Source organism: Nomascus leucogenys, chromosome 2 (genome assembly GCF_006542625.1).
Source record: "Nomascus leucogenys isolate Asia chromosome 2, Asia_NLE_v1, whole genome shotgun sequence".
Lineage (NCBI taxonomy): Eukaryota > Metazoa > Chordata > Mammalia > Primates > Hylobatidae > Nomascus > Nomascus leucogenys.
In genome coordinates, this window is record NC_044382.1 from 39,921,221 (window position 1) to 39,942,492 (window position 21,272).

Below are 21,272 nucleotides of genomic sequence, written 5' to 3' on the forward strand. Positions count from 1 at the left end.
AAAAATTGAGACAATTAACAAAATTTGACTATGGGTACTGAATTAAATAGTAGCATTGTATCAATGTTAAATTTCTGAATTTTCATCATTATACTGTCATTATACTGTCATCAAATCTAGAATCACTAGACATAGGGGTGCCAAAAGGAACCTGCATTTGCCTAATCTGGTAACACAGAATGCCTGTGTCCCAGTCATCTGTTTCATTGAAGGTAGATGAATTTGCTGTCTACATTCATCTAATGTCAGGCCTACACTTTGGTTTTTAAAGGTTATTTGTCCACTCAACTGATCAACCCAAGTCAGTAAACCTTAGGAAATGGAATGCTCTAGATTGCTAAAGGTTTGATGACAGTTCAAGCAAATGTGTCATCAGATGTCACAGATAAGACATTTCAGAAAAACTATTTGCCCTATGGATCCTACATATCCTAGCATTCCAGAGATACTGCATTAACACAGACAAAACACAGAACCTTCCAGGGTTGTAAAGGGAGAGAACCAAGAGGAAACTTAAGTGAAGCTAGCTGGAAGCAGACATTTAGGTATATGTGGTCACATTTGTGTTTAATTATTAAACAAGTACAACATATAACTATTTCACTTTCTCAAAAAAAAACTTTCATTTTTTTTTTTCTTGAATAAAAAACATTCTTGGTCTTTTGTTTTCCTGATTTTGACACTCTGGAGTACAAATAACTTCACTTACTTCTTAACTTAAAAAAGGTGGCCCAGGCCGGGTGCGGTGGCTCACACGCCTGTAATCCCAGCACTTTGGGAGGCCGAGGAGGGCGGATCATGAGGTCAGGACATCGAGACCACGGTGAAATCCCGTCTCTACTAAAAATACAAAAAATTAGCTGGGAGCGGTGGTGGGCGCCTGTAGTCCCAGCTACTTGGGAGGCTGAGGCAGGAGAATGGCGTGAACCCGGGAGGCGGAGCTTGCAGTGAGCCGAGATCGCGCCACTGCACTCCAGCCTAGGTGACAGAGCGAGACTCCGTCTCAAAAAAAAAAAAGGTGGCACAACAGCACAATACGCACAACAGCACAATAATGAATTGCAAATGACACCTGGCCTCTCCAGGCTGGGGATAGGGACCACTAGGAGGAGCCAGGACTTCAAAATCAGAAAGCTTGTGCCCACTTGTTCATCAACTCCAGGCAATCTTTACCACATGAATCCAGGGTTTCCAGACCACCTGACTTTTCGAGAGAGGCCAGGGATGCAGATTTTTACATGGAATCTCCCAACTTTAATGTTAGTGAGAACTTCCAAGAAGTCTTACTGTGCAAAAATAAATTATTTAATATTAGAAAAAAAGCCAGGTGTGGTGGCTCCTACCTGTAATTCCAGCACTTTGGGAGGCCATGATGGGAAAATCGCTTGAGCCCTGGAGTTTAAGACCAGCCTGGGCAACATAGCGAGACCTCGTCTCTACAAATAATTTAAAAATAAAAAAACAGGCCAGGCGTGGTAGCTCATGCCTGAAATCCTAGCACTTTGGTAGGCTGAGGTAGGCAGATCACCTGAGTTCGGGATCTCAAGACCAGCCTGGCCAACATGGTGAAACCCTGTCTCTACTAAAAATACAAAATTAGTCGGGCATAGTGGCACAGGCCTGTGATCCCAGCTACTCGGGAGGCTGAGGCACGAGAATTGCTTGAAGCCAAGAGGCAGAGATTGCAGTGAGATGAGATCACACCACTGCACACCAGCCAGGGCGACAGAGTGAGACTTTGTCTCAGAAACAAAACAAAAACAAAACAATCAGCCAGGTGTAGTGGTGTGCACCCATAGTCCCAGCTATTCAGGAGGCTGAGGCAGGAGGTTCACTTCAGCCAAAGAAGGTGGAGGCTACAATAGCCATGATCTTGCCACTGCACTCCAGCCTGGGCAACAGAGTGAGACTCTGTCTAAAATAATAATAATAATAATTCACCAGACTCAGCCTCCCTAACCCTGCTTCTAAAGGAGTTAAGGCAAAGGACTCTCTAATCACTCACTTACATTAAGAAACTTAAAATACACTAACACTTGAAAATTGAGAACTCAGTGTATTTTCAAGACTTCCAAAAACCATAATGCAAGCAGACTGCCCTGTATAGCACCTTTAATCAAAAGTGCCAAGGAGCTTGTTTTTGTTTTTTCCTTCACTTGATCACTTACTTCTTGTCCTGTTCTAGTCACACTGGCCTTCTCTTTCTGTAAGTCCCCGAAGACACTGCCTCATCTGTGTTCCCTCTGCCTGGAATGCTCTCTTCCCTCAGAAGACCAGTTCTTTCCTAACTTTCAGATTTCAGTTCAAATGCTGTCATGACAGAAAGGCGCTCTAAGGATCCTACTAATTCCATTACTTACTACCCTGCTTAATTTTATTTTAGCTCGTATAGTCTTCTTTGTTTACTTATTTATGCCATTATTACAGTGTAAGTTTCATGAACACAGGGTCCTGCCAAGAATGACGCTGAAAATCATGAAATGATGCTATAGAGCCAAGGCGTGTTTTTAGTGGTCCCAGTCCTAAAAGGATTTCAAAAAATGAAAGTATCTTAAAATCTAAAGAGAACGTGTTCTACTTGAAACATCAGCTTCTGGAACCTGCTCTGTCACTTATTCTCTGACTTTTGGGTAAGTCACTTCACCTTTCTGGATCCTTGGTTTTATCATCTATAAAATGAAAGAAGTTGAATTCTATACTCCAAATCCTTCTAGTCCTGAAATTCTGGTGCTCTTTTCATTTATGTTGTCACTCAACAGCCACTGAATTGTTTTATTAAGCTTAATTTTCTCAGGTTTAGCATATGGTCTTCAGAGCTATATTTTAAGTGTAAGGATGATAACTATGCCTATGTTTCTTTATATCCCTTAAGTTGCTGGCTGGGAGCTTTATGCAGGCCAGACAGTATTAGTTGAGCTGAATTTATGCAACATAATTTGCAAATATTTACAAGCCTCCCAAGACAAAGCTCCTGCCTTAATCTTAGTCATATCTTCTGGTTCTCTACAATTAATGGTATTGTTCAGAGTAACTAAACAAATAACTTTTAAACTCTTGGCAGTTTCTACTTTTCCAATTAACTTACAGAGCACTCCTTCGCAAGATCTATTACAAAACCTACTAGAGCTAGCCAACCTTAATGAATTACAGCAACCTTAGGTTTTTCCAGGACGGATCATGCTTAATGGAACTAAATAAACAGTTAAACTGTAGTTATTTGGTCTTCATTACCTTATAAATGGCAATCCTGGCTACAAAGCAAAAGTTTGCTATAAATTCAGAAAGGGGCAGAGATGCAATCATCTGGCTAGCAATCTACAACAGAAAGAGAAATTGAGAAGCAATGAGGAGAAAATGAAAGCATAGTTCTATCAGAAACAAGGGGGCTGATAATTGGCAAACTGCCTCATTTGTGCAAAGAACTACGTACCTCCTCCAAAGATATTCAACATTCGCTTACAAAAGAATGGCCACATCATGCTTAAAATGTGTCTGCTCCTGAATTTTCATTATTATATTGTGGCAGATTTAGACTATCTTAACCATGCTACTCAATGCCAATTTTTTTTTTTAACAGCAAGGTTAACTTAATGAAATGTTAGGATGGTTCGTTTAAATGCAAATCAGGAAATTTAGAAATTAAAAGTACCCGAAGCAACGTTAACTGTCACACTGCACAAGACAGAAGACTGTGGAATACTCAGTGCTGTCACAGGTATGCCAGGTTGCATCTGCATCAAGCAGAGTTAACACAGCCTTCAGAACCTCAACTCTCAAATCTCCTGGTAACTGCCAAAAACATCAAGGTAACTTATAATTAAGACACACTCTGACTTGTTATCCCAGCACTTTGGGAGGCCAAAGTGGGAGGATCACTTGAGCTCAGGAGTTCAAGACTAGTCTGGGCAACATAGAGACCTCGTCTCTACAAAAACAATTTTTAAAAAGAAGAAAAAAAATTAGCTGGGCACGGTGGCGCACACCTGTGGTCCCAGCTAGCTACTCAGGAGGTTGAGATGGGAGAATCACTTGAACCCAAGAGGTCAAGGCTGCAGCGAGCCATGATCATGCCACTACATGGCAGGCTGATGGGGGAGATCCTGTTTCAAAAATATACAAAAAATAAATATATAAATAATAATAATAAAACACTTAAATCATTTTTATTTTGCTCCTTTTCTTATTCTTCTTGAGGGCACCAAAGGCAATGGAAGCAGTTGGAATTGCTGTGCTACAAGCATCAGGAGACACACTGATTACAACAAAAGGCACTAAGCAAAGGACAAAAAGTAAACCTAAAAAAACAATATTCAGCCAACCATTTAGCCTTCACTCACAAATACGAGTGCCTCCTTTGTATAGGCACTATCCCAGAAAGCAGTCAACAAGAAAAAAAGAACTCTGCCTTCATGAAGCCTTCATAGCGCCTTCATAGCAATAATGGCATAAATAACTAAACAAAGAAGACAGTATCAGAGCTAGGAAGAAAATTAAGCAGTGTAATGGTAATGGAATTAAGTAGGGTCCTTAGAGGTCTTTCTGTTTTTTTTTGTTTTTGTTTTTGTTTTTGTTTTTTGAGACGTAGGTAGTCTCACTCTGTCACCCAGGCTGGAGTGCAGTGGCACGATCTCGGCTCACTGCAAGCTCCGCCTCCCAAGTTCATGCCATTCTCCTGCCTCAGCTTCCCAAGTAGCTGGGACTACAGGCGCCCACCACCACACCCGGCTAATTTTTTGTATTTTTAGTAGAGACGGGGTTTCACCGTGTTAGCTAGGAGGGTCTCAATCTCCTGACCTCGTGATCCCTCCGCCTCGGCCTCCCAAAGTGCTGGGATTACAGGCGTGAGCCACCGTGCCCGGCAAGGTCTTTCTGTCTTGACAACATTTGAGCTGAAATCTAAAAGTCAGGAAAGAACTAATCAAGTGAGTATCTGGGGGAAGAGAGCATTCCAGGCAGAGGGAACACAGATGAGGCAGCGTCTTCAAGGACTGACAGAAAGAGAAGGCCAGTGTGGCTGGAACAGAGCAAGAAGCAGTAGGAGGTCAAGTGAAGGAAAACAAAACAAGCTCCTGAGGTGAAGTGACAGTTTGCTCTATGGACTGGATATCTATGTTCATTTCCTTAGCTTCCATCGTATTATAGTTGAGACCGTTAACAATGGAAGAGTGTTTAATAGAAAGCTGCATCAAGCCCTCCTAACAACTGACAATGGATACAGAGGAAGTCCCTGTTTGCATGAGACTGAATGACTAGTCTAAAAAGCAAAGAATGTGAAACAAGCATCTGGACTGGAGGCACAAGAGAAAAAAGAAAATACAGAAGACATTTTTGTTTTAGAACAATTGGACCGAACTGACTTCCTTGAACCAAAAATCATTTTTTAAAAAATAAAATATCACCGGGCACGATGGCTCACGCCTGTAATCCCAGCACTTTGGGAAGCCAAGGCAGGCGGATCACTTGAGGTCAGGAGTTTGTGACCAGCCTGGCCAACATGGTGAAACCCCCTCTCTACTAAAAATTACAAAAATTAGCTAGGCGCCTGTAATCCCAGCTACTTGGGAGGCTGAGGCAGGAGAATTGCTTGAACTCAAGAAGCAGAGGTTGCAATGAGCCGAGATCACGCCATTGCACTCCAGCCTGGGCGACAAGACCGAAACTCCGTCTCAATAAATAAATAAATAATAAATAAAATAAGCGGCTGGGTGCAGTAGCTCACACCTGTAATCCCAGCATTTTGGGAGGCCGAGGCGGGCAGATCACCTGAGGTCGGGAGTTCAAGACCAGCCTGATCAACAGGGAGAAACCCTGTCTCTACTAAAAATACAAAATCAGCCAGGCGTGGTGGCGCAGGCCTGTAATCGCAGCAACTCGGGAGGCTGAGGCAGGAGAATTGCTTGAACCCAGACGGTGGAGGCTGCAGTGAGCCAAGATCGCACCATTGCACTCCAGCCTGGGCAACAAGAGCAAAACTCTCTCAAAAAAAAAAATAATAAAACAATAAAATAAAAATATCGGGAGGCTGAGACAGGAGAATCACTTGAATCCAGGAGGCGGAGGTTGCAGTGAGCCGAGATGATGCCACTGCACTCTACCCTAGGTGACAGAGTGAGACTCCATTTCAAAAAAAAATAATAACCCAAAAATAATAAATAAAAATAAAAATTTAAAAACACAGTAGGACTAAGGGAGGAGAAACCTTTCACACGGCTAAAAAGCCCACAGGGAGAAGAGTGAGGTACTTTTGTTGGAAAGCCAGGCAAAAAGATGCCTGGACTTGACTAGAGAGCTTGAGAAGTTACCCAGACTGAGCAAGAAAACAAGAAAGAGCCAGGCTCAGTGGCTCACACCTGTAATCCCAGAACTTTGGGAGGCCAAGGCAGGAGGATCACTTGAGCCCAAGAGTTCCAGACCAGCCTGGGCAACATAGGAAGACCTCGTCTCTACAAAAATAATAACGAAAAAAAGAAAGAAAACAAGAAAGAATGGCCTCTAAAACTCGTGGTATATATCTTGGATGACCTATTCAGTCATTCATTCATCAACGACTGACCAATTATCAGTTCTGGGATCCTGCTAGATGTCAGATCCTGCTAGATGTCAGATCCTGCTAGATGCTAGATAAACTGGAAATTGCTAGCAGATCATTGTAGCAATTAATTATTAAGACCGAAAGACCATTCTGTCTTTGTAACACAAAAATCTGGAAGATGCTACCTAACCAAGTGTTTAAACTTAGCATCATTACCAGTGGAACAATCTGACCCACTGAATGCCCTAAGAAAGAAACATCAAGCCAGGCACAATGACTTGCACCAACAGTCCCAGCTACTGGGGAGGCTCAGGCAGAAGGACCACTTGTACCCAGGAGTTTAGGAGTTAAGCATGCAATGATTGTGCCTGCAAACAGCCACTGCACTCCAGCCTAATTTAAGCAACACAGCAAGACTCCATCTCAAAAAAAAAAAAAAAAAACAGACACAGTTGTCTCATGCCTGTAATCCCAGCACTTGGGGAGGACAAGGTGGGTGGACTGCTTGAGGTTAGGAGTTTGAAACCACCCTGGCCAACATGGTGAAACCCTATCTCTACTTTAAAAAAAAAACAAAAAAAAACTTAGCTGGGTGTGGTGGTGTGCACCTGTAGTCCCAGTACTTGGGAAGCTGAGGCATGAGAATTGCTTGAACCCGGGAGGCAGAGGTTGAGGTGAGCCGAGATCGCACCACTGCACTCTAGCCTGGGTGACAGAGCGAGACTCGATCTCAAAAACTCAACCAAAAAACATCATCACACCTACCTGACAAATCCAAAATGGAGAACATCTACAAAACTGGCCTAAACTATACAAAAATATCACTGTCCCAAGTGGGAAAGCTGGAAGTGAAGGCTAAAGACATATACAATCGAATGCAATATGTGATCTTTTATTGATTCCTGATTTTTAAAAAGAAAAAAACCATAATGGGTATCACTAGAACAACTGTGAGAATCTGAATCTGAATATGGACTGTACAAAAAAATCAGTACTTCTGGGAATCTTGTTAAAACACAGATTCTGATTCAATATATCTAGGGTAAGGCCTAAGATTCTGCATTTCTCAAGAGCTCCCAGGGAGAGCCAATACTAACCCTCAGACTGCTCTTTAAGAGGTATTACATGTTACTGTATCAATGTAAAAGGTCTTGAGTGTGACAGTAGTGTCAGGGTTATGCAGGGCCTGTTATGTTATTCTTCAGAATAACATGCTAAAGAGTGAAGTCCCATGAGGTCTGCAGTTTACTTTCAAATGACTCCGAAATAAAGTTTCTATCGAGTAATTAAGAAAATTTGAAAAATGTTAACAATGGTCAGCTGGTAAATCAAGTACTCACTGTACTTCAACTTTTCTGTAGTTTTGAAGATCTTCCCCCAAAAAAGTAGGGGGAAAATGCTTACACAGTCCATACAGGAAAAGAGTTACAATACAATAAAAGGTATAATGTTCTAAGTGCTCCAGGAGCACCCAAAAGACAGTCCCAAATAGTCAGGAAGGTCTCACTGAGTATCTGACGTACTGTTTGAGGGCAGGGAGGCTGTTTCAGGTTGTGAAGGACAATGGCGCCAAAGAACACCAGGACCTTCCAGGAACCACAGTGAGTGAAAAATAGAGGATGCACAGTGAAGTGGCAGATAATAAGCTCAAAGAAAAGCTAAGAAATTCAGCCTGGTGTGGTGGCTCACGCCTGTAATCCCAGCACTTTGGGAGTCCAAGGCGGGCAGATCACAAGGTCAGGAGATCGAGACCATCCTGGCTAACACGGTGAAACCCTGTCTCTACTAAAAAATACAAAACATCAGCCAGGCGTGATGGCGGGCACCTGTAGTCCTAGCTACTCGGGAGGCTGAGGTAGGAGAATGGGGTAAACCCAGGAGAAGGAGCTTGCAGTGAGCCGAGATCACGCCACTGCACTCCAGCCTGGACGACAGAGCAAGACTCTGTCTCAAAAAAAAAAAAAGAAAGAAAGAAAGAAAAGCTATGAAATTCAGAAGACATTAGAGGGTTGAGCTTTATTCTTCCTATCTTAAAAATATTTGGACCCATTGTATTCTTACTGTTCATAACAACTACTTGAGAAACAATGAAACAACCCCTTCCCTCTGCCCCCTAAAAAACAAAGGTAAAGGAGCAAACCCCACCTCTTCCAGTTACCACAGTGAAGGTGGGAAGGGACGAGACATGCCTTCACCAGAGCTGCATTTTCTCAAGTATAGGACTTCTCCATGCACTTAACTGCAGAGCTGAATTCCTCAAACTCCATGAGCCCCAAACCAAGCATCCCCTCTATACTCCATTGTATTCCCACTGTGGCCTTCCCCTTCTCTGCTGACCAAAGTTCCACCAATCAAGGTCCCTAGAAGAAGACTCTAGCCTCATTTTCTTTCTCCTCTGCACCTCAGTAAACACCTCACTCACCCGCCTAACCCCCGTCCTGTTCTCAGGGCTCTGTTATCTCTGGTTGGGAATATCTAGGTGTCTTCTAATTTCCAATCATTCTCCAGGGAGCCCCAGCTATCATTATCATTGGGTCACTCCCTCTGAAAAAAAAAAAAAAGTATTGCTTCCCCACTACATACAGGATGAAGCCAAAAACTCCTGCAAGCCTTGCCTACTCTAGCCTGTCAGCCTTATCACCTGTCTCCACTCCAAGAAAATATTCCCCAATGCACCTGCATGCCTCCAGATCTATACACAAGACTGTTCCTCTGCCCAGAGCACCCTTCAAGTCTTCTGAGACTGGAAAGCTACTGATTTTCCTTCAAGACTCAGACATCTGTCATCTCTGCCTTACAAACAGACACAACATACCATGTTCCCCCAGCACTTGTCACATAGCACTATTATCTGTATGTGTGTATGTGTGTCTCCCATGAAACTGAGAGCTCTTTCGAGCACATGCACCATGGTTTTTTGATCGTGGTAACTTTCATCCAATCTAACACTCTATACATGTTTAACTGAATTAGCTCAACTGCTCTATGCACAAAGAAATAAGAAACATCTCTCATGACAGATTAGCAAAAAGTGGGTATAAACTGCCAATTTTTTTTTTTTTTTTTTGAGACAGAGTCTCACTCTATCGCCAGGCTAGAGTGCAGTAGCGCGACCTTAGCTCACTGCAACCTCTGCCTCCCAGGTTGAAATGATTCTCCTGCCTCAGCCTCCCGAGTAGCTGGGACTACAGGCAGGTACCACCATGCCCAGCTAATTTTTATATTTTTAGTAGAGACAGGGTTTCACCATGTTGGCCAGGATGGTCTCAATCTCTTGACCTCGTGATCCACCTGCCTCAGCCTCCCAAAGTGCTGGGATTACAGGCATGAGCCACCACGCCCAACGCCAATTCTTACCTATCAGCTATTTTACCAAACCTAATCTCATAAGTTCATAAATTTCCTGGGGTTAGCAACGGTGGCTTATACATTAACATCTCTCCAGCACACAGCATACTGCTTTGCAAGGAAGACTTAATAAATGAACTGTATATAAGTGAGCCCTTCCTGATGCAATTGAGATACAGCAAAATGGCCAGGCACAGTGGCTCTCACCTATAATCCCAGCACTCTGGGAGGAAAAGGCTGGTGGATCACTTGAGGTCAGGAGTTCAAGACCAACCTGGCCAACATGGTGAAACCTCATCTCTACTAAAAATAAGAACACTAGCTGGGCATGGTGGCAGGCACCTGTAATCCCAGATACTCGGAAGGCTGAGGCAGAAGAATCGCTAGAATCCTGGAGGCAGAGGCTGCAGTGAACAGAGATCGCATCACTGCACTCCCACTCCAGCCTGGGCGACAGGGCGAGATCTCAAAAAAAAAAAAAAAAAAAAAGAGAGATACAGCAAATTACTGCTTTAGACTAACTCAAAGCAACTAGAAAACATCACATCTTTCACTGGTCTTAAAGGCCCGAAATAAATGTCATCTGGCCGGGTGCAGTAGCACACACCTATAATCCCAGCACTTTGGGAGGCTGAGGTGGGCGGACCACCCGAGGTCAGGAGTTCGAGACCAGCCTGACCAACATGGAGAAACCCCGTCTCTAATAAAATACAAAATCAGCCAGGCGTGGTGGCGCATGCCTGTAATCCCAGCTACTCGGGAGGCTGAGGCAGGAGAATCACTTGAACCCAGGAGGCAGAGGTGGCGGTGAGCTGAGATCACGCCACTGCACTCCAGCCTGGGCAACAAAAGCAAAACTCCGTCTCAAATAAAAAAAAAGAAGAAAAGTTGCCATCTTCCATTTCCACTTTTTTTCCCTCCCAAGGGATCAAACTCACATTTCACTCAGTTACTTCTCTGCAAAATGGAAGGTTTCTTTTTTTTGTTGAGACAGAGTTTTGCTCTCGTTGCCCAGGCTGGAGTGCAATGGCACGATCTCAGCTCACTGCAACCTCCGCCCTCCAGGTTCAAGGGATTCTTCTGCCTCAGCCTCCCGAGTAGCTGGGATTACAGGCATGTGCCACCATGCCCGGCTAATTATTTTTTTGTTTTTTGTTTTTTGTTTTGAGACGGATTCTCGCTCTGTCGCCCAGGAGTGCAAATGGCACAATCTCGGCTCACTGCAACCTCCACCTCCCGGGTTCAAGCAATTCTCCTGCCTCAGCCTCAGGAGTAGCTAGGATTACAGGTGTGAGACACCGCGCCCTGCAATTTTTTGTATTTTTAGTAGAGACGGTGTTTCTCCATGTTATTCAGGCTGGTCTTGAACTCCTGACCTCAGGTGATCCGCCCACCTCCCAAAGTGCTGGGATTAAAGGCGTGAGCCACCGCACCCGGCCAAAATGGCAGGTTTCTAAAGACACACTTCAAAGTCAGTCCAAAGCTTTTCTAAAAACATGATAACCCAGGTCCACAGAAGCAACAGAATGATAACAAATGAATCCCTCAGGAAACCTTTTGCCAATTTAGAGATCCCCAGGAATATAAAACCCACAAACACTGTTTCATCAGTAATAGTAACATGCCTCTCCCTTTTAGCCTCTAGCTTATTCACTGCACCATCATATTTCACAAACCATGATTTAGAATTTGGATTACAAACTCAGGCCAGGCACAGTGGCACATGCCTGTAATCTCAGCACTTTGGAGGCCAAGGTGGGCAGATCGCTTGAGTTCAGGAATTTAAGATCAGCCTGGGCAATATGGTGAGACCTGTCTCTACTAAAAATATAAAAAATAAGCTGGGTGTCGTAGTACACACCTATGGTCCCATCTATTCAGAAGGTTGAGGTGGGAGGATGGCTTGACCCTGTCTCAAAAAAAAAAAACCTTGGATTAATATTGAAATATTGAATCTAACGAAATATTCAACATACCATGAGAGAATGGTAACAATACAGGCCGGGCGTGGTGGCTCACACCTGTAATCCCAGCACTTTGGGAGGCCGAGGCGGGTGGATCACAAGGTCAGGAGATCGAGACCACGGTGAAACCCCATCTCTATTAAAAATACAAAAAATTAGCCGGGCGCGGTGGCGGGCGCCTGTAGTCCCAGCTACTCCGGAGGCTGAGGCAGGAGAATGGCATGAACCTGGGAGGCGGAGCTTGCCGTGAGCCAAGATCGCGCCACTGCACTCCAGCCTGGGCGACAGAGCAAGACTCCGTCTCAAAAAAAAAAAAAAATACATCTTTGCCTAGAAAGCGTGCATGTAACAGAGCCACATAGGGCAAATGCTCTATCAAAGGCTCAATCCTTCATTTAACTTGAAATGGGCCATACTGAATGTATTTTCTGAGTTATAACAGCACTTCCAGTTTGAAGAACAGTCTGTAGACTAACCTGGTTAATAAACAAATACAGGATTACGTAACTTGGTAATTAACCAGGCTTCCAACTCACATCTTCAATTCAGAATGTCAAATACTGACAAAAAAAAAAACATAGCAATAAGACACTTTCAAGAGAGTTGATCCACTTATTTTTGACAATATTTAATAATGAAACCTCAAAACAAGAAAATGAAGGAAATTCACAGCTTGATATAATGGAATCAAATAGTCAAAACTAAGCAATCTACGAAAAAAATTAGCCTTTAAATTAGCAATTAAGAAAGATAAATTTTTCTTCTGTTAAGCACTTTTAGTCTAAAAAGAAAAAAAAACTCTTAGAGATGAAAATTACAGTAGCTTCCACAATACAGTTCCATCCCTCCTTTTAATAAAATGGGAACACGAAAAAAACGACAGACATTTTAAAAATCACTTACACTACTCATACAATATTGTTCAAAATGAGCAAATGTTACAAGTATTTAGAACATCTGAAGTTGCCCTGGGAACTGTATTTACATTACATGCATTACTCCAAACTTGCAGCTGGTAAAAAAAAAACCCACAAATTAAATCCCAATCAGAAAGAGGGGTTGATAGATGACAGTCCATCAACAAGCAAATGGAAATGCATGCTAATTTCAAGCTCCATTAGAAATGGGGTTCTGGCATACTTCCACGTGGAGAAAAATAAGTTTGATAGTTATTAAAAAAAAACTAAAGAAAATAATGAACATTTAAGGCTCTAACAGAGAAAGGGCAATGTTGACATTTTATTTTTGAAGTGTGGTTCTTTCTGCACACTTGGAACTTTCAATAATGGATAATTCAGTATAGTGCTCTCACAAGTGATCAAACAGCATGAGACAAGGCAAGTCACGCCGGACTAATTCCCCACATTGTTCAATCCATTCAATCCAGGCCCACAACATGTGGGGGGCAGAGCAGATCACCAAGCTGTACACATAGTATCTTCAAGGTCTGGAAGCAGGCATACTGGTACCCGGGCAAGTTTCAGAAAGTGCTGCTCTAAGAGACTGTTCCAGATGTGTTTTAACTTTTTTCCTTACAGAAAACAGAAGGTGCTAATAAGACTTAAATCCTCCAACATGCATAGAATAACCTAAATTTCTGCTTTTTCCGGCGGTGATGACCTACCCACACAAGAACATGCCTCTCGCAAAGGATCTCCTTCATCCCTCTCCAGAAGAGGAGAAGAGGAAACACAAGAAGAAACGCCTGGTGCAGAGCCCCAATTCCTACTTCATGGATGTGAAATGCCCAGGATGCTATAAAATCACCACGGTCTTTAGCCATGCACAAATGGTAGTTTTGTGTGTTGGCTGCTCCACTGTCCTCTGCTAGCCTACAGGAGGAAAAGCAAGGCTTACCGAAGGATGTTCCTTCAGGAGGAAGCAGCACTGAAAGCACTCTGAATCAAGATGAGTGGGAAACCATCTCAATAAACGCATTTTGGATTAAAAAAAAAAAGAATAACCTAAATTTCTTTAGGACTTCAAAGTGGGCCAGGCACAGTGGGTCACGCCTGTAATCTCAGCTCTTTGGGAGGCCAAGGCATGTCGATCACTTGAGCTCAGGAGTTTGAGACCAGCCTGGGAAACATGGTGAAACTCTGTCTCTACAGAAAACACAAAAATTAGCCAGGCATGGTGGCAGGCGCCTGTAGTCCCAGCTACAAAGGAAGCTGCGGTGAGAGGATCACTTTCAACCTGGGAGGTCAAGGCTGCAGTGAGGTGTGATCGCACCACTGCACTCCAGCCTGGAAGACTGAGCGAGACCCTGTCTCAACAACAACAGAAAGACCTCAAAGTGTGTGGCTTCGGTCACTTGAGAAAAAAATGATTCGGGCAGGGAAGGTAGAAAGAATAATTGGGTTCATATTTTTCACTACTTACTTATTATCTCCATATAGAAGGCCAAACTCACCCCCATAATTTTTTTGAGTAAATTTTTCTACCTGTTCATTTTTTCACCTTTTACGCACAATAAAATTCACTCTCTCGTACACCAATCTAAAAACAGTTGTGTGGGCCAGGTGAGGGGCTCAAGCCTGCAATCCCAGCACTTCAGGAGGCTGACGGATCATTTGAGGTCAGGAGTTCAAAACCAGCCTGGCCAAAATGATGAAACCCCGTCTCTACTAAAAATACAAAAATTAGCCAGGTCGTGGTGACACATGCTTGCAATCCCAGCTACTCAGGAAGCTGAGGCAGGAGAATCATTTGAACTCAGGAAGCAGAGGTTGCAGTGAGCCGAGATCATGCCACTGCACTCCAGACTGGGCGACAGAGTGAGACTCTGTCTCAAAAAAAATAAGTAACAGCTGTGTGATCACCTCCACAATCAAGATATAGAGAAGTCAAATGAATTTATTTTCACAACAGCACGTACCTACAACTAAACCACAGAATACAAGAGTACAAAATATTATTTACTTAGAACACCTGCTTCAAGAGCTAAGTGGGCATCAACTTCTGAAGAGGCTGACAAAGGACTACAGTTGACAAGGCAGATCCTTAACATCCCTGACAAGGAACATTCCTGAACAGAAATTCAGCACAAAACCCTTTCTGGATGACATCATCACCAGCATGTGGCCTGCCAGAACTTATTATATATCCAACCAGCCCGAGAGACATTTCGTCTTCTATCCAAGTTTGTGACCTGCTATTAAAACCCCCCTTTCAGCTTCATTCAACAGTCAGCCTACAGTCACACCACTTCAAGTACTCAGACAATAAATCAAGACTGTCTAAAGTGGAAAATACCCTAATGTACCACAGGAGATGATAAAGTACATTTCTGGAGAGGAATTTGGAAAAATTTTAAGAGCTATAAAAAAGTAGCATACCTTGGAAATAATCCAAATGTCCATCAACATATGAATGGATAGGCCAGACGTGGTGGCTCACGCCTGTAATCCCAGCAGTTTTCAAGGCTGAGGCAGGTGAATCATTTGAGGTCAGGAGTTAGAGACCAGCCTGGTCAATATGGTGAAACCCCGTTTCTACTAAAAATAAAGAAATTAGCTGGGCAGTAGTGGCACACACCTGTAATCCTAGCTACTCAGGAGGGTGAGGCAGGAAAATCGTTTGAGCTTGGGAGGCAGAGGTTGTGGTGAGCCAAGATCGCACTACTGCACTCCAGCCTGGACAACAGCATGAGACTCTGTCCCCAAAAAAAAAAAAAAAAAAAAAAATGTATAAATGGATAAACAAAATATGGCATATACATACAATAAATGGAACATTATTCAGCCTTTAAAAGGGAAGAAATTCGGCTGAGCACGGTGGCTCACTCCTGTTAATCCCAGCACTTTGGAAGGCGGGTGGATCACCTGAGGTCAGGAGTTCAAGACCAGCCTGACCAACATGGAGAAACCCCATCTCTACTAAAAATACAAAATTAGCCAGGCATGGTGGCGCATGCCTGTATCCCAGCTACTCAGGAGGCTGAGGGAGGAGAATTGCTTGAACCCAGGAGGCAGAGGTTGCAGTGAGCCAAGATCGTGCCATTGCACTCCAGCCTAGGCGACAAAAGCAAAACTCCATCTCATAAAAAAAAAAAAAAGGAAAGAAATTCTGGGAGAGGATTCTGGATTCTAAAACAGTAGAGTAGGAAACACCAAGATCAGTCTCCCCACCTAGACAATTACACTGGCATAATTAGTCGGATGTAATTCTGGGGACTGTTGAAGAAAGCTTGCAACTTCCAAGGAAAGACTGGGACAGTAAATTGGGTTAATTTCAGTCAATTTCAGCCCTTAGCTGAGCAGCAGCTACCCCATTCCCTAGCCCCCAGCCATGGGCAGAAAACCTAGAATGCATTCCTGAAACAGCTTGCAAGCAGCTTTTGGGAACCAGGATGGGCAATAAGGACCCTGTCCTCCCATTAGGGATCCATACTCTAATTGCTGATTGCTGCTTCTAATCAGGGATAGGCAGAGACTGAGAAGGATAACCATTATTGCACCCCCTCCATGACTGCAAGTCCTCCCCCTCCAGCTGAAGTAGACTTCCAGAGAATTTAATGGGCCAATGTCCCCCACCTCCCTACTTCCTTCATTTTTCTCTTTTTCCTCTTTAGGAGCTAGACTTTAAAGACTAGGATATTCAAAAGCAATCATGAGGGTGTGGGGGAGATAAGGAAAAAAGTTACCATGGTGCATGCACCCAGGGAAAGGTGCAGGCTCAAAAAAGACCTGAGAAGTTCTTAAGTTTATATCTCGGGCTGATCCTCAGCATAAAAACAAACTGTAACAAATAAACAAAAAAACCCAGCAAACCCTGGGAATGAGAAGAATCCAATTTTCAGAGTTAGCACATCATTAGATTCAAATGTCAGTTTTCAAAAAAAAAATTAAAAAGTCACAGGTCATACAAAGATACAGGAAAGTATGGCCCATTAAAAGAAAAAAAAAAATTAACCAATAAAAGCTGTCCCAGTTGCTGGGCGTGGTGGCTCATGCCTGTAATTCCAGCACTTTGGGAGGCTGAGGCTGGCTGATCACCTGAGGTCAGGAGTTCAAGACCAGCCTGACCAACATGGAGAAACCCTGTCTCTACTAAAAATACAAAATCAGCCAGGCATGGTGGCGCATGCCTGTAATCCCAGCTACTCAAGAGGCTGAGGCAGGAGAATCACTTGAAGCCGGGAGGCAGTGCAGTGAGCTGAGATCACGCCATTGCACTCCAGTCTGGGCAACAAGAGCAAAACTCCCTCTCAAAAAAAACAAAAAAACAAAAAAAAAAACTGTCCCAGAGAAAGACCAGATGGAAGACCTACTAGAAAAAGACATTAAAACAACTGTCATATAGATGTTCAAAAAACTAAAGGAAGGTATGGGAAAAATCAAGAAAATAATGTATTTTAAAAATAAAAATATCAGCCGGGTGTGGTGGCTCACGCCTGTAATCCCAGCACCTTGGGAGGCTGAGGCGGGCAGATCACGAAGTCAAGAGATCAAGACCATCCTGGCCAACATGGTGAAATGCCATCTCTACTAAAAATACAAAAATTAGCTGGACATGGTGGCACGTGCCTGTAGTCCCAGCTATTCGGGAGGCTGAGGCAGGAGAATCACTTGAACATGGGAGGTGGAGGTTGCAATGAGCCAAGATCATGCCACTGCACTCCAGCCTGGCAACAGAGCGAGACTCCGTCTCAAAAAAAAAAAAAAAAAACCAGCAAACAAAAAAATTAGCCGGGTGTGGTGGCGGGCACCTGTAGTCCCAGCTACTCGGGAGGCTGAGGCAGGAGAACGGCATGAACCTGGGAGGCAGAGGTTGCAGGAAGCCGAGACTGCACCACTGCACTCCAGCCTGGGTGACAGAGCAAGACTCCATCTCAAAAAAAATAAAAAATAAAAAATAAATAAATAAAATTAAAATACAAAATTAGCCAGGTGTGGTGGCACATGCCTGTAATCCCAGCTACCTGGGAGGCTGAGGGAGGAGAATCACCTGAACCCAGGAGACAGAGGTTGCAGTGAGCTGACATCAAGCCATTGCACTCTCGCCTGGGCAACAAGAGCAAAACTCCATCTCAAAAAAAAAAAGAAAGAAATAGAGAAGAGAAAAAAGGAATATATTACATATAAGCTGAGGACTGCATGGAGAGGATTTCATCAGTGATTAGATCTGGGTGGCAAGGAAGAAGAATGGGCTGTAGACGGTTCTCAATTTGCCCAAATTTGGTATTTGAGGCCCTCCATAATCTGACTGTTGCCTCATCTGTTATCATTCCATCCACAAGCTAGACTCCAGGCAGAAAAGACTTTTTCCTCCTTCACTCAACAAGCATCTAATTTGCCCTCCATGTCACGTACTAAGCACCAAGACAAGAACTAAGGTTATCAGTTACCGCCTTCAAGGAGCTTACAAGGCTCCTTTCCTAGCAGTAAAGGCAAACAGGTACATCAATAATAATGTACAGCATAACGTAATGCACCACCCAGTGCTAAGAAATTTGCTACCAGAAATGAAAGTGCTGAGTCTTAAGATACGACTAAAGCTCATCATGAAAGGTTATGTTGGGAGAGCAGAAAGGAATCACTGAGGAAGCAACTTTACCCTAGGCCCCCAACATCCAGTCCATTTTTTTTTTTTCTGAGTTAGGGTCTCACTGTGTTGCCCAGGCTGGAGTGCAGGGGCATGATCATAGTTCACAGCAGCCTTGAACTATTTTTAAATACTGTATGCCTCAGCGGCATTACACACATTCACCACCCATTTCCAGAACTTTTTTCATCTTCCCAAACTGAACTCTGTACCCATAACAATAGCTCCCTATTCCCCTTCACCTGGCCCCTAACAACCACCATTCTATTTTCTTTCTTTTTCCTTCCTTCCTCCCTCCCTTCCTCCCTTTTTTTCGAGACAGGGTCTCACTCTGTCACCCAGGCTGCAGTGTGACATGATCACAGCTCACTGCAACCTCCACCTCCCAAGCTCAAGTGATGAATCCTCCCACTTCAGCCTCCTGAGTAGCTGGGACTACAGAGCGTGTCACCATGCCTAGTTGATCTTTTTTTTTAGAGGTGGGGTCTCATTAAGTTGCTCAGGCTGGTCTTGAACTCCTAGCTTCAAGTGATCCTCCCAACTCAACCTCCCCCCGCAAAAAAAAAAAAACAGGATTATAGGCATGAGCCACCCTGTCCAGCCCCAATCCATATTTAAGTCCTGTCTCATTTCTCCAAAATACAGCTCCCTTCATCCCTACCACCTCGAACTCCACCATCTTCCTAGCTCAACTCTCTGCTTCCACATGCACACAAACACAAACCTTCTCCAAGCACTAGCAGGAGTCTTAAAAAGGAAATCAAATCATGAAACTCCCTGCAATGGCTTCTTACACCTCTAAAATAAAACCCCAACATGGCCTCTGCCTTCTCTGGCAATCTCATGTGAGGTCTTCTCCCCACCGAAAAAGTACCCAAGCTATACAAGTCTTCTCTCAAGTCTCTAAACACACGGAGTCTTTCTTGTATCAGGACCTTTACAAATGCAGAGGGCCCTGTTCCTTCTCTCCATATCCTCACCAGCACACACCACTACCCCCAACAATCAGGGCTGTGTGTCACGCCCCACGGTGAGTTACTTTCTCAAAGAAATCCGAAAGTACGGTGGCTCACACCTGTAACCCCAGCACTTTGGAAGGCTGAGGTGGGTGGATCACCTGAGGTCAGGAGTTAGAGACCAGCCTGACCAATATGATGAAACCCCATCTCTGCTAAAAATAAAAAAAGCAGGCTGGGCACAGCGGCTGAAGCCTGTAATCCCAGCACTTTGGGGGGCCGAAGTGGGTGGATCATGAGGTCAGGAGTTTGAGACCAGCCCTGGCCAACATGGTAAAACCCTATCTCTACCAAAAATACAAAAACATTAGGCGGGCACGTTGGCACACACCTGTTATCCCAGCTCCTTGAGGCTGAGGCAGGAGAGGTGCTTGAACCCAGGAGGTGGAGGTTGCAGTGAGCCGAGATTATGCCACTGCACTCCAGCCTGGGAGACACAGCGAGACTATCTCAAAATAAATAAATAAATAAATAAGCCAGGCGTGCTGGCTTGCACCTGTAATCCCAGCTACTCCGGAGGCTGAGACGGAGAACTGCTTGAATCCCCAGGAGTTGGAGTTTGCAGTGAACTGAGATCACCTCACTGAACCCCAGCCTGGGCAACAGAGAGAGACTCCATCAAAAAAAAAAAAAAAAAAAAAAAAAAAAAAAAAAAAGAAGGAAATCCCAAAACCCGGGCAGGGCAGTGACCCTGGATCTCCACATCTGGTTCATGTCTCCAGAAGAGACAGGAGTCCCACTTTGGACACCTTGAGTTTGAGAAGCCTGGGACACCCAAAAAGCTTCCCAATGCACAGGTGACCATGTGGGTCAGGAGACACATGTGCACTCAAAATAAAGGCTTGAACTTTTAGCACATAAGGCTGATGACAGAAGAGACTGCACAGAGCAGTGATTCTCATCTTGGAGGAAGAGGGTACCTCTCATTTCTAAGTACTTATATGAAATGAAGCATCACTAATGGGAGTGAAGGTGACGCCACATCAGTGGTGTGGAGAACAAAAATACTTTGGAAAGAATCCTGGGTATGAGAGGAAAGAGTGAGGGCGAGGAAAAGAAACTGAGATGAGCCAAAAGGAAAAGAAAACCAGGAGAGTGATATCACAATTCCCCAAACTCCTATGCCCTTTTATGCTTCTCATGACTTTCTCCCTTCACTTAAAAAAAACTCGACTCATGTTTCATCCAGATCAAATGCCACCACCTCCTGGAAGCCTTTCTGGACTTATCCAAATAAAACTTATTAGCCCCCTCACCGTGCCTCTACAAGTTTCTTCTGTTGTTACTATTAGGTAAGATTTGACTCAGACAATAGTTTCATAGTACTATTAAGGCACTTAACTGCAGTCCGCTCTGTACTACACCTGGGGTGTGTGTCTCCCCTATTACACTGTGAGCTCTTAAGCGGATTAAAAAATTATTCTTTAGCTGAATAAAAATCCAGATGGGGCCAGGCACCCTGGCTCAGGCCTGTAATCACAACACATTGGGAGGCCGAGGCAGGAGGACCACTTGAGCCCAAGAGTTCGAGACCAGCTTGGGCAAGACGGCGAGACCCTATGTCTACCAAAAATACAAAAATTAGACGGGTGTGGTGGCGCGTGCCTGTAGTCCCAGCTACTTTGGAAGCTGAGGTGAGGGGATCACTTGAGCCCAGGAGATAGAGGCCACGGTGACCCATGATCGCGTCACTGCGCTCCAGCCCAGGCGACGGAGACCCCGTCTATTAAAAAAATGTTTATTCAAAAGTCCAGATGGGTAAATAATTAGGCAGAAACTATAGGTAACTGCTACACTCATTCTTCATTCTTCCTGTAAAACAAAATAACACGTCCTAATTAATTCGATTGATAAATTCCGTTCCTT

The 21,272-nt window shown here is 43.9% G+C and overlaps 1 protein-coding gene and 1 pseudogene across 4 annotated transcripts in view; one reads left to right on the plus strand and one right to left on the minus strand.

Annotated features, from left to right (window-relative positions):
• The window catches only part of CTNNA1 (catenin alpha 1), a 181,543-nt gene that overhangs the window by 158,710 nt on the left and 1,561 nt on the right, over nucleotides 1-21,272 (minus strand). Inside the window, exon 1 of one of the 4 annotated variants that reach the window (XM_030828573.1) lies at nucleotides 12,321-12,385. The exons of the other annotated variants lie outside the window; for them this stretch is intronic. The gene's annotated coding sequence lies outside the window, so the exon portion shown is untranslated. Of the gene's footprint in view, nucleotides 1-12,320; nucleotides 12,386-21,272 lie in introns of those variants that run through there. 4 annotated transcript variants of the gene reach the window in all.
• LOC100594122 lies at nucleotides 13,460-13,789 on the plus strand (annotated as a pseudogene).